The sequence below is a fragment of the Meriones unguiculatus genome, chromosome 3 (genome assembly GCF_030254825.1).
Source record: "Meriones unguiculatus strain TT.TT164.6M chromosome 3, Bangor_MerUng_6.1, whole genome shotgun sequence".
Lineage (NCBI taxonomy): Eukaryota > Metazoa > Chordata > Mammalia > Rodentia > Muridae > Meriones > Meriones unguiculatus.
Window position 1 is genome coordinate 173,840,161 of NC_083351.1, and position 13,288 is coordinate 173,853,448.

The window sequence follows — 13,288 nt, forward strand, 5'->3', positions numbered from 1 at the left end:
CTTAAAACGGTCAGCTGTTGCAACTACTGACTGACTGTGATATTCAGAACTAAGGCGAGCAGATGACATTCTAAGTCAGTTCTCCACACAGACGGTAACCCACAGAGCCTGGGAAAGTTTAAGTCTGTGCTGTCCAAATGGCAGCCACCAGCTTCACGTGGCTTAAGCTCATGGTAACTCCAACATATTAGGTACAGAATCCACTTCTCCGGTTTCGTGAGTCAGACGTGAAGTGTGGTTAGGGACAATCTCATTAGACAAAATCATGCAAGGCACTTCAACGATTAATCGAGTTAACACCGGGCTGTGTTAGCTTGGGAGAACTTTGTCAATATAGTCTAGGAGAATGGTCTGTGACTTTTAACAGTGTTCAGAGAAGATTACATTAAACTATCAGAACAAAGCTCCAATCATCTATCGCGAGCCAACAGAAACCAGGCGGGAGCTTGCTTTTCATAGTTACAAACAAGAAACAAATACATCAGTAGCACTTCATACCTAGTACAGCCTCTGGCCCCAAGACAAACAGGACCGAGACGCCTACAATTGCTCTCCCCATGCCCTCATGCCATCCAGCGAGGTCCTGGGACATGAAGAAAGAAGTAACAACCTGGCTGCGACCAGGCAGACCTTTGCTTCCTCATCAGCTCCAACGTCATCTCCAGATGTCTGCTCTTTCTCTTTTACCCTCAGCCGTTCTTTATGACAAATGCAATCACAACGAATGCAACATCCCAGACACTGACCACAGACTTCCAAAAGGAAGACTAACTCTGAGCCTGCCGCCAGGGCCATATGCAAAAAAAAAAAAAAAAGTCCTGATCATCCAAGTGAGCTACTACTGCTCTAGACAGACATTCCAGCTGCGGCTTCCACCCTGAAAACATCTGGGCAGATAACGGGAACGAGCATTCTGGCAGGGTTCCAAGTGCAGCAGCCCAGGAGCTGTAACTGACAATGTGGGCTCCTCCGTGGCCAGGGCGGTGCCTCACACATATCCTCTGAGAAGGGACAGTATTTTCACATGGAGGAAGAGGAGGAGGGAAAGAGCAACTGTTATGTGAAGATTCTTGCTCATGCTTTAACTCACTTTCCGTTCTTTACCGAGACCTGTTTGATCACCTCCTGTAACCATCAGTAGTTTTAACACTAAATTTCGGAGGTGATACATGCAAAAAAATAGCAGATAGTGAAAAACAAAAACAAAACAGAAACAAACAAACAAAAAACCCTCTAAATCAGAATAAAGAATTTGAGCAATTTTGTTGTTGTTTTGGTTGGTTGGTTTTGGTTTTTGAGACAGAGTTTCTCCATGTAGCCTTGGCTGTACTGGAACTCTCTGCAGACTAGGCTGGCCTGGAACTCAAGAGAACTGCCTGCCTCTGCCTCCCAAGAGCTGGGATTAAAGGTGTGCCTTCCCCAACCCCCATCCCCAACCCTCACTCCCACCCCCAGCAAATTGGAACGATTTCTCAAGAAGATCAGAGCAGAAAGTATAGTATGAATCTCTACACACTTGGATTCATTCCTGGCATTATTATTGGCTTACGGGGTATTAAATCACTAAATCATGCTGATTCTTCTAGGGATTTTGCAGTTTGGTAGGTTGGCATCTGACGGTAGATATGAAGCCTAAATGTGGCACACTTGGCCTGTCAAACTTGACGTACTACATACAGAAGTGCTGTGATTCATGTTATCTGGGGTTACCTTCCTCCTACTCTAGCTGTAAACACAAAGGCGTGGTTTCCGGCAGGTCTTCAGTCATTTTCACACATGCAAGCTTTCTCATTCTCCTCCCACCTGCAGGCCGTCAACAGCATTTCATCCCATCCCTCCTGGGACACTCTACCATTAAAACAACTCTTTACAATAAACATTAACAAGGTGGGTGGGCGGAGTTCAGTGAGACAATCGCTCTACAAGCCCGAGGACCAGAGTTCGGGTCTCCAGCACCCACAAGAGTGTGAGGAGGGTGTGATGGCCCGCACCTAATCTTAGCACTTTGGGAAGCAGAGACAAAGGATCCCCAGAGCCAGCTAACCAGCTAGAATGAGCAAGCGTTACATGTAGGCAGGAGATTGGACACTGGTCAAGGAAGACTTTCGCCATAGCCTTTGGTCTCCACATACATACATACATACATACATACCCATTCACGTGTGTACTATATATATGCAAACCCCTTCTTCACTACACACACACACATACTAAAAGGCACTCATAACTTGTTATATAGTTTATAAATCCAATGAAATGTGTTGAAAACCATGAGAAAAACTGCATTCTGTAACAGCAAACTAGCCAGAATGTAACTAAGAGGACCCGTCTACAGCTAACAGCGGGAACATAAGCGCTGAGATCAGAGACGGTAATCATCTCTGCCTGGTTTACACCTGCACTGAAGGGCAGCCTGAGACTCCCAACATGACAGATGTACATCAGGAAGCCACTAGCGTTTCCGTGGTGATTAAAAAGGCCATCAAATCAACCCACACTCCTACCTTCGAAAGCAAAGCTTCTCCACTCCCCTTGCATGGAAGTCCTAACAAACAACCCTTGAGGCTGACACTGTGTCCCTTCTGAGCACGAGTCACAGAGGCCATATCCCAGCCCCGCCTTTTACTTCTCCCTTTCAGGGTTGTTACTGAGATTAGAAACATGTGCAAAGCTTTTTACTCAATGCTGGAACATTCTAAGTACGACAAGCAGCTTCTAAGAAACTCCTTTCAGTCCTCGGTCTCCCTGAAGAAATATTCTCAGAACTTAAAAATTTAAAAAAAGCTAATTATGCTGTTGAATGAAAGGAAATCAAGCCATACCACAAAGAATGTAGACTTGAAAGAAAACGCTTGCATTTAGGCTGGATTCACTGAGACCGCCATTCTGTGAGTCAGATCGGTTGCAGCATCAGTCACTTTATGGTTCAACCTGTCAGGTAAAACTGAGCTCTCTGCGTCCTGAGGTGAGCAGCTCTGCTCCACCACCCTCTCACCAGCATGATCCTCACCACACACAGGAGCAATCAGGCCACGGACTGAACCATGTGAGCCCCACTCACAGAGGGGACAGGGTATGTTTATCGCTTGGTATGTGGGTGACACCATAAATGTTGTGGTCCTGGTGGGAAGGCACAGCAAACAGGCTGAGCTACGACTGAGAGATGGAGCAGAAGTGAAAACTTCCAAGCATTATGGACCCATGGCAGTTAACCAAGATTCTACTGTACTTTGAGTAACGGTGTGATTTTACAGTGAGAAGCACAGGAGCCCATGGCTGCCACCCTACCATTTCCAGGCAAGCTCAACAGCTTGCTGAAATTCAGCACACTGTCCATATCAACAATGGCTGGACACCGCATCAACACTACAGTGAAACGGGGGAAAGAGCTTTTGCCTAGCCTCATAGAATTTACAAGTGAGGACATGAGTAAAAATTCCTGACTGACACTCCAGGCACTTAGACTCTTCAGGGAGCGCTGTGCAGGGACACAGTCTACAAGAAGAACAAAGGCTGTGCGCCTCAGTATATGACAAGTCTGGAAACAAGGACCTGGCAACCATCCTGGAAAGCATGTCAAGGAACTGAGTGTATATGAGAGACACATAGATTACAGATAGTCCCTTTCCACACCTAGCTGAAGGCTGCCGCTGTGCTCTCACTTAAAGAACATACAGGCTTTGAAACACTTCCTGAAAGGAAGGTAGAGATGACCTTCATCCAAGTCACACAGTTTGTACAGCTACTCGTTTCTTTTGGAGACCATGGGCTTTGCTTTCAGCCTAACTCTACTACAGATGCCCTTGCGCTTGGAATTGTTTGTTTAGATGGATACTTCAAAATGAAGCTGGAGGCAATCGTTGTGTGAAAAAAGTCCCCAAGTAAAGATGAAATGTAAGTTCCAGCTAAGATATTCCAGGATGCTGGCTGGGCATGGTGGCTCATGCCTGGAATTCCAGCACTTGGGAATTGTAGGAAGATGTAGGGCTCAGAGCCATCCGTTGCTAAATCAGCCTGAATCCAGCCTGGGCTACATGAGATGGATAGTCTGATGGAAGAAAGGAAGTAGGAAGGCAGAGGAAACTCTAAAAAGCAAGTATTGGTTAAAATTCCACCTGTTCCCAGTATATGGTAGAATAGAAGTTTGTTAGCTCAGCAAAGTATACGAACATGCCAATATAAGCCTTTTTGTAGTTTAATCTACATCGTATGTGAATTACTTAGCATATCATAAATTTAACATGATTCTGTGACCACATTTATCTGTTTCCTCTGTTTGTAGAGTGTATGCAATGTGAATGTTCTAAAGGACTGTAAAATGTTTTAGTAAATAATTATAAAGGAACTGCAAATTTAAAAAAAAAAATCATGCATCAAAATTAAGTGGACCAGGGGGCTGGAGAGATGGCTCAGTGGTTAAGAGCTCTGACTGCTCTTCCAGAGGTCCTGAGTTCAATTCCCAGCAACCACGTGGTGGCTCACAACCATCTATACCTTCTACTGCTCTCTTCTGGCATTAAGGTGTACATAAAGATAGAACATTCGAAATAAATAAATAAAATCTTTAAAAAAAAAATTAAGTGGACCAAAAGGCTATACAATCTCAGCAAACCTTGATATAGTTAAAACAGTCATTCTGAAACTGCATAGTTCATGATGGCTTTTACACTTTCACTATCAAATCTATTTCTATGCATCATATTGAAATGCAGTTACTGCTATAAAGGCATTGAGAGGTAAGCAGCCATGGGGGCTCTGTCCTCATCAGTGAGTTAAAGCAACCATAGATAGAGTGGGGTTTTTTGTTGCTGCACCACATGATGTCCTTTGACACGTGATGGCACAACATGGAAGCCTTTGCCAGTTCAGTGCCAAGACCTTGAGCTTTTCAGCCAGATGAACTCATAAGTTATGCTGTCCCAGGTACCTGGTGTAGCATAGAAAAGTTGCTAAGACAGCAGAAGAGCAAGCAGCCCAAAGCTGGCGAGCAGCAGGTGTGGGGCACAAGGCAGGCTGCTTGGTCCCACAACTCTCTCCACATCCGACGTTGCTGTGTCACCTCTTAGGTTCAGTCTGATTGGCACAGATGGGAACAGAGTGAGTGTCTGACTACAACCCTGGCAATTGAGGCCCAGGACTAAACAGAATAAGCTACTATTACCTGGGACCTTGGGGTTCCCTCTTTTTAGGACACTAGTCTTACTAATAAAATGCCAGACTTAGAAGGAAGAGAAGACAATTTATTAGAGTTTGAAATAAAACCTCAGAAGGTACCAAGAAAAGATGGTCAAGAGCCTTTTGGTTAAGAGTCCAAGAAAGCAGGAGGTTCAGCAATGGAGCCACAATGGGTAACAAAGGACATGGAGAAAGTGGGAGGGGGTTAGGGGAAGGCACGTTCTCCAAGGATGAGTGAGAAAGCTCAGAGCATCATGAAAAGCATGTCTAAGCTGACATCTAGAAGAAGGAAAAGTTACACTAAATGTCATCAGGCCAAGGTGAAGTCTCTGTGAAAAAGCTCTTTCCCGTTTCACTGTGTGGCTTCTGCGAACAATTAGAATGCTTTTTCATTAACGGGGTAATTACTCCTCCCATCTCCTTAGCAACTTTTCAGGCTGAATCAGCTTTCCTGGGGGGTAGGCTCCTGGCCAGGTGATTGACAGGCCCAGCCTGTCTGCGGAACTGTGGAGTGGGAAGTTCTAAGCCTTCCAATGTGTGGTGGCTTTGTTAGTGCAACTCAAAGGATGAAGGTCTTTATAGGAAGACTGGGTCACTTTTGTGCACACTTACCGTAGACAAGGAGAAAATAAGTGGAAAAGCGTGGCTTGATCTTTAAAAACATACCCTTACTTTACATAAACACAAGCTGAGTCAAAAATCTATTGTATAGAGAAAGAAACATAGTTTGAGAGCTACCATATTTCATCAAATCAAAGACCTCACCATGAAAGAATGTCAATTCAAAAATGACACGTGAAAGACATATAATAAGGAGGTACACATCTGTACTCACAGTACTCATGAAACAGGAGCAGGAGGAAAAGCTAGTCTCTAAATAAATAGAATGCATTCTATCTCCAAAATTCTTAAATTATAATGAAATATGTATGTAAACGGGGTTTCGATTCAGCCACTGAGAGGGTCTCCTACCTCGCTCTACCTTGCTCTAGAGTGGCGGAAGAGAAGGATGGGGGTCAGGGGTGGAGTCACTGCAATGCAGTGTTAAGAGCTATTAGAACTGAGAGCTGCTAACGGGAAGTGAAGGGCTAAAGGTTGCGGACAGCTACCAGAAACTAGAAAAGGCAGTTGACAGGGGTCCGCTTTCTACAATGCAGGGCAGTTCGAATCCACTACTTCTATTTAAGATAAAAGAAAGAAAAATGAGAGTCAGAAGAAAGAAAAAGCACAGACAACTAGAAGCGCATTAAACATCATATGTACACATAACTGTCCAACTTCACACCTGACACAGGACAACGCAAAATCAAATTGGGTCTTACGTTAATTATTAAAAGCCTAACACAGGGATGTAAAAAATAGATGATATTGTTTTAATTTGTTCTCCCTTCGGATGTCAAAAATACCTCAAAACAAGCCTTTAAGACTTTTGCTATGTAGGTAATTGCCTTGAAAGCTGCTGCATCAAAGTTATTACAGACACGTAAAAGCAATGGAAAAGGCTAGATATGAACATTTCAGGAATAGTTTCACACATTTCATATATGAAACCTAAAACCACATGTGAGGACCAGGTTTGTAGTACATACTTTGAATCCCAGCACACGGCAGGCAGAGGCAGACAGATCTCTATGAGTATGAGGCCAGCCTGGCAAGCTCCAGGCCAGTGAAGGTTACCTCGTGAGACCTTGTATCAGAAAACAGACAGACAACAATATAAACGACATGAGAATGGGGAGACACTGTGCAGGCAGACGACACCTGACTCAAGAAGGCCAGACACATCTACACAAGGAGAGCAACAAAAGGGAAAATTCAAGAATACTTTATGTGTACCATGAACGGACTGACCTAGACACCTTAACCTTACACCTAACACCTTAAGAAACTCTCAGTGTCTTTAGGACACAACGTGAGGCCCAGAGGTAACATTCCGAAGTCACACAACTAGGAAGTGGCTTTGCTACCTGCTCACTCCACAGAGAGCCAATGGGAAGATTTCAATCTCTCTCATGCACTACATAATTAACAAAATTAAACAAAAAAACATACATGTCATGCTGTGCCTGGGTTTCAACTGTCAACTTGGCACTGGCTAGAATCCCCTGGGGAGGCTCAGTCAGGGTCTGGATTATTGACCTGTAAGCAGTGTTGGGAGGAGGGCTGGTTAACTTAGGTGGGAAGAGTTGCCCACGTTGGGTGGCGCCATTCCCTAGGAAGAGGATCAAGAACTGAGCAGGAGTGGAGCATGCACACATGGAGCACTTGCACACATGCCTTAAAATCCACTGCTCCCTGCTCTTGACTGTGGACAGGAAGTGATCACTTGCTTCAAGGTCCTTTCACCTTGACTCTCCTGTAGTGATGCGCTGTACCTCTCAAATTTTAGGCCAGGTAAGCCCTTTCTCCCTTAAGTTGCTTTTATAGGGTTATCCTATCAGAGCAATAGAAAAATAAAGTTACACACAGACTAGAATTTATGTGTGTACATAACCAAAGCAAGCTTTCCCTGCTGTCCTTTCTCATGTCAATACGGCCAGTGAGAACATGGCTCATGCATTCACACTCAAAGCTGCAATTCCTACGTCCAGTCTGACGCACTCCAGACCCTTAAATGTCCACTACATAACTTTTGCCAAGCCCTGAATTCCAGGAGTAGACAATAGGCAGGCTGCATGTAATCAGCATGTTCAGACGAACTCATGAGCTCCCTCTCTAACATCCTGCCTCATTTAAAGCTAGCACCATCCATCCATCTACTCTAGCCATAACCTGGATATTGCCCTTCCAGCCTCCTCCGTGTCATGTTGGGTCTCATCGGCTCTACCGACAAGCCAGACCTCGGCTCCACGCTTTTTCCTTTTCTGATCACTTTAAACTTAACTGCCATGTCATCTTTTCTTTAGACTACGATGGCCTCTTTCCTGTTTTCCAAGTCTTCCCCTGCCTGTCACTTCTTTCTTTTGCTGGCGAGGTTCCTCTGGTTAACAGAACCCTAACTGGTAAATTTCAACCCACCAAAAGCTCTCCCCAATAGCACTGAATAGATATCACCCTCCTTATCATGACTCCAGACAAGCTGACCCCTTCCTGACTTTCACGCTGCAGTTCACGCCCTGGCATCTCCCCGCATCCTTTCAAGCCCTTGCACACCAACTGTTGATGCCACAGGACTTTCCATGAGATCCCGGCACCCAGAGCTCTCAGTCTTCAGCTTTAAGGTCCGCTCTACTGACCCTTTCTGACAATACAGGTGCACCTCTCCCCACAGGCTTGTTACCTCATCTTCCTGTCTCTCCAGAGTGCAGTTTTCAATACTGCTAAATATCTACACAAAATCTCAGCGAAAAGGCTGAAATAAAATTACAAATATTCAGGTAGCAGTACAAAGTAGCCTGGCTACTAGGCTTCATGAAAAAATAAGCAAAATATTTTAATAAATGCATATTTTAAAAATATCTATAGCTATTTCTATCGGACCATTGTTTTAATATCAAGAAAATATCCTCTGTGTGGGATATAAGAACAAAAGTATAAATTACTGTCTATTCTGTGTCGGCTATAAAATATGTGCACAGACCCTTACATTCCTCCTTTCACTGTCTGATCACCCTCTCCTCACCTGCAGCTTACACCTAGTGGCAGAATGCAGCAGAAGTGACAGTGTGTCGCTCGCTCAAGAAAAGCAGCCTGCTCTGACTCTCTCGTAGACCATTTGTTCTGAAGGAAGCCAGTTTCCAGGCTGTGAAGGCACACAAGTAACCCTATAGTAGGGTCCCATGTGAGCAGACAACAGCCTTCCTGAAGGCAAGTAGCAAGAAAGTGGGGCCTCTGCCAACAGCCATGGGTATGCCTCAGGCTGGAATCCCCAGCCCTGTCACAACTGTAGACACGCCCAGCCGATATCCCGGCTATAATCTTTTGAGTTATCTGAAGCCAGAAGCACTCAGCTAACCCCTCCTGAATGCCTGGACCACAGGAACTGGGCTAATACATGTGTGTCTTTCTAAGCTGGCAAGTCTGAGTGGTGGTGTTACGTGACTAACACACATTTGTTCATGTACTCACTACTGGTCTGCACCTCCCTTGTCCTGTACTCACTACTGGTCTGCACCTCCCTTGTCCTGCACCGCACTGAGCTACAGCCTATGGAAACAGGAGAAATATAAGACACTATCAAAGAGGGAAAGAACAGTTTAGCGTGACTGTGGAAGAGCTCTACAAATGTATAGATGAATGCCAGGCATGCTGGTTCACACCTAAAAACTTGAGGGGCCTAGGCAGGAGGCTTGCCGTGAGTTTGAGGCCATTCTGGGCTACATGGCAAGTACTAGGCCAAGGGAGACTACATAACACGACTTTGACCCAAAGAAACCATGATAATAATAATAATAATAATAATAACATAAATAAAATAAATAAATAAATAATCTTATCTAAAACAGTAAAGAAACAAAATAAAGTTCCAGCGGATCGGAGCAGAGAGAAGCTGATCGGGAAGGGTAGTGGGGGAGAGACTGAGGATGGCAGGTGACAGCCAGGAGACATGAGTTCTGCTGGGTGGGGATTGCTGTAGGACGCCACACTCTGGGCTTCAGCCAACGCTGACAGGAATACACAGAATTTCAAAGGCAGGGTGCGACTTGCAGTCTACAGTGAAGACCACAAGTTCAAGTTGGGGGGCTGGAGAAATGCATCATGGTTAAAGCAGATGAGACCCCGAGTTTGCGCCCCAAGAACCAATATAAATGCCACATGGGCATGCAGCCTGTTACTTATCTTATTTTTGGGATGGTAAGAGACACCCTGCCTCGATACAGAAGGGAGAAGGACTGTATTATTCACGGAATTTGAACAAATCTAAAGCCTGTCACACCAAAATGCCAAACCAACATGAAGTGATCCTGTGCAAAGCAAACATGGACATTAAACTAAAGTGTCCAATACTCTGGCCATAGTAAAGGAAAAGTCACAAATGAGCCTTGCTGTTCAAATCATGAGGGAAACCCAGACATTCCATAGAAACAAAAGCAATGCTGAATGAAAGCTTGAGGCCTATGGTTGTCTGTTTTTACTTCACTCCTATTTCCGTATCTCAAATTCTCTTTATAGCAGCTGAAAACTAGAACCCCCAAGAGAAAATACTCAAATATTTAACTGGATAGTAGAGACAGTAAGTGTGCAAACTTCAGTTAATGGGAACTAGAATAAAAAGGTCCATTTACAAATACACACCAACCACGAGCTCCATGACGCTGGCAAAAGGTCTGAGCCAGTTACCCTCTGTGTTGTTTTCTCATCACGGTAGCTGGTGTTCCTCCCAAGCAGACCAAGAGCCCGCTTCGTAACCTACTGATCCTGAAATCATAGCTGATGTTCTTAACTGTAAAACTGGAGCCCTGTCATGCGCTCAAGGGCAGCTGCTCACTATAAAAGTTCATGTTTTATTACTGGTCTGGCTAGCTGGAAGAAAACATCCGTTCTGTGGTCAGCCAGCAATTTCAGAGAGGGAATAAACATCATCATGAACTAAACACACACACACACACACAATCACAAAGACAACAGGTCAAGAGACACTAGGAAAAGGGAGCATTTAGTCCCAGTGGGCAGGCACAGGAGACGGCCACAGGGAAAAACAAGCACACGTCCACACAGGCCATCTCCACTGGGCATCATCTTCACCCGTCCCTGCCAGGCATTCTGTCCTATCATCATGGCCAGCACTGCAGCTCTCACTGAGGGAACCAGATGTGCTCTTGTACAGATGATTTAGGAGGAGATGGAGATGGAAGCTCGGCGTGTTTATCTACAGCAAACAAGGAGCCAGGGCTCTTACATACAGATAAACACGGGGAGGCAGGATTAGTAAGTACAGCAGAACAAGGAGGCAGGGTTAGGCAGAATAATACTATCTCATGTGTATAGGCCACATTCTGCTGTGGATTTTTCTCTTCACAGCCAGTTGAGTCATATCTACTTTTTGCTGTTGTGAAAGCCACTCTAAGGATCTCAGTATCTGTACTGAGGCTGTGTTCATAGCTTTCGAAAAAAGCTTGCTGGTTCCAACATTGACCAGCCTTCTGAGAACCACTGAGCCCACTTTCCACATGACTGCATGGTTGACAGGGACACAGAAGTGTTCCGCTCTGCAATATCTTGGCCAGCAATAGGTAGGTTGGTTAATAGGTAGGTAGATACATATGCACATACACATACATACATGCATACATACAGGCTCATGTACTGAATGCCTGGCCCTTAGCTGGTGGAAACTTGGCAGGTGGTGCCTAGCTGGAAGGAAGAGGTCACCTTGGCAACCTCTGATGGCCAGTCTCCCTTACCTCCTCTTCCTCTTGTGAAGCTGAGCCTCTGCCACACTCTACCCCCAAGTGATGGAACCAGCGAAGCACGGATGGATGAACCCCCTGAAACCCTGAGCCAGCACACCCTTCCTCCTCAAGGTCTTTCTCAGAGTTCCGACAACAGCTAAGCAAAGGCAAGTTAACACACCTGAATCGGCACAGGAGCACAGAGGAGCCCGTGCAGAGGAGGACAGCAAGGACTACATGGAGCATCTGGCCTGCTTAAGTACTGTTACCAGGGCTGAGCACACAGAAGCGCCGGCCTGCCGACAGACAGATGATCTACATCCTTGGAATCCACAGAGGGACTCATGGCAAACGGGCTATCACATACTGATGGAACTCTTAAGTGTGTGTTTGTGTGTATTTACATATATACACGAGAGCAGTCATATGTAAGTGAGTAATAAAGCCCCAGCAATAGGCAAATCTACATGAGGGACTCATGGCAAAAGGGCTATCACATATTGATTAAACTCTTACGTGCGTGTTTGTGTGTGTGTGTGCATTTACATATATACACGAAAGCACTCATATGTAAATGCAAGAAAAGGGCAGCAACAGGCAAATCTACGTACAGGATACATGGTGTTCTCTATAGTGTCTTTTGCAACTTTTCTATAATGTTTGAAATCATTTCCGAAGGACAACCTCAGAAACTGAGATCTGTCCCACCTCGAACTCACACCCTCTCAGGGGCTCAGCAGCAACCAACCATCAAGCTAGAAAGCTGACACTAGACCCACATTACGCAAACGCTTTCGCTTTCCCTCGCTTTCCTCCCAGTCCCACACCCAAAAGAGCACTCTGGGAGAATGCTGCCTGCTGTCCTTTCTCCCCGTGATCAAGCGGCCCAGGGTCTCAGCACCCAGCATCTCACCTGATGGACTGTCGTCACCTTCTTACCATGGCCCCAGAGTCACCCTGAGCACTGCGGGAGTCTCAGTCCAAATCCCTGGTCTGAGGGAACCTGACCAGCGTCCTCTCTAGATTGCTTAACAGGAATTTAAAAGTCACAGCACTGACAAAACACATTACAGACATCATTTTAGATCTTTCTTCCTCCTTTTGGGGCTTGAGAAATATGCAAAAACTATTACCGAAGGACTTCTGTAATTTCCCAAAAGTTTTGTCCAATGAGTTCTGTAAGCTCAGTCAGGAGCAACTCCAGAGGTGTCTTTTGTTTTACGTGTGTGTGTGTGTGTGTGTGTGTGTGTGTGTGTGTGTGTGTGTACACATGTAGGTCAAGGACAACTCACAGCAGTTGGCCCTCTCCTTCTACCATGTGGGTTCCAGGGACTGGCCTCTGTTTCTCAGGCTTAGTGGCACGGTCTGTACCTGCAGAGCCACCTTGCCGGCCCTCGGCAGCTGCTCTGGGGCGATGACTGTAGGAAGTAACTCAGTCCGCGCTTCCTTCCCAAACAGGATGAGGCAGAACTCGAGGGAAACAGGAAGAAGGGCGGGCGGGGGGGGGGAGAGAACAGCAAGGAAGGAAAACAGAGAGGTGTAGAAACACAACACAGGGAAGGAAAAAGAAGCAAGAAACACAACTCAGGGAAGTCTGGTGTGTCAGCGTAGACAGCACGGCAGCAGGTCCTTGGCTCCTTAACCAGGCAGCATCCTGAGAATGAACCAGGCCCCTCAGGCCTGCGGGAGGCCAGCTGGATGCAGTCAGGGAAAACTGTTTATCTTGCTTTGTTGGATACCAGGCCTCACGAGGTAGCATGGCTGCCTTAGAATTCACTACC

General features: G+C 45.6%; 1 protein-coding gene across 8 annotated transcripts in view; it reads right to left on the reverse strand.

Annotated features, from left to right (window-relative positions):
• The window catches only part of Wdfy3 (WD repeat and FYVE domain containing 3), a 223,789-nt gene that overhangs the window by 175,172 nt on the left and 35,329 nt on the right, over positions 1-13,288 (reverse strand). The gene's annotated exons all lie outside the window — the stretch shown is intronic.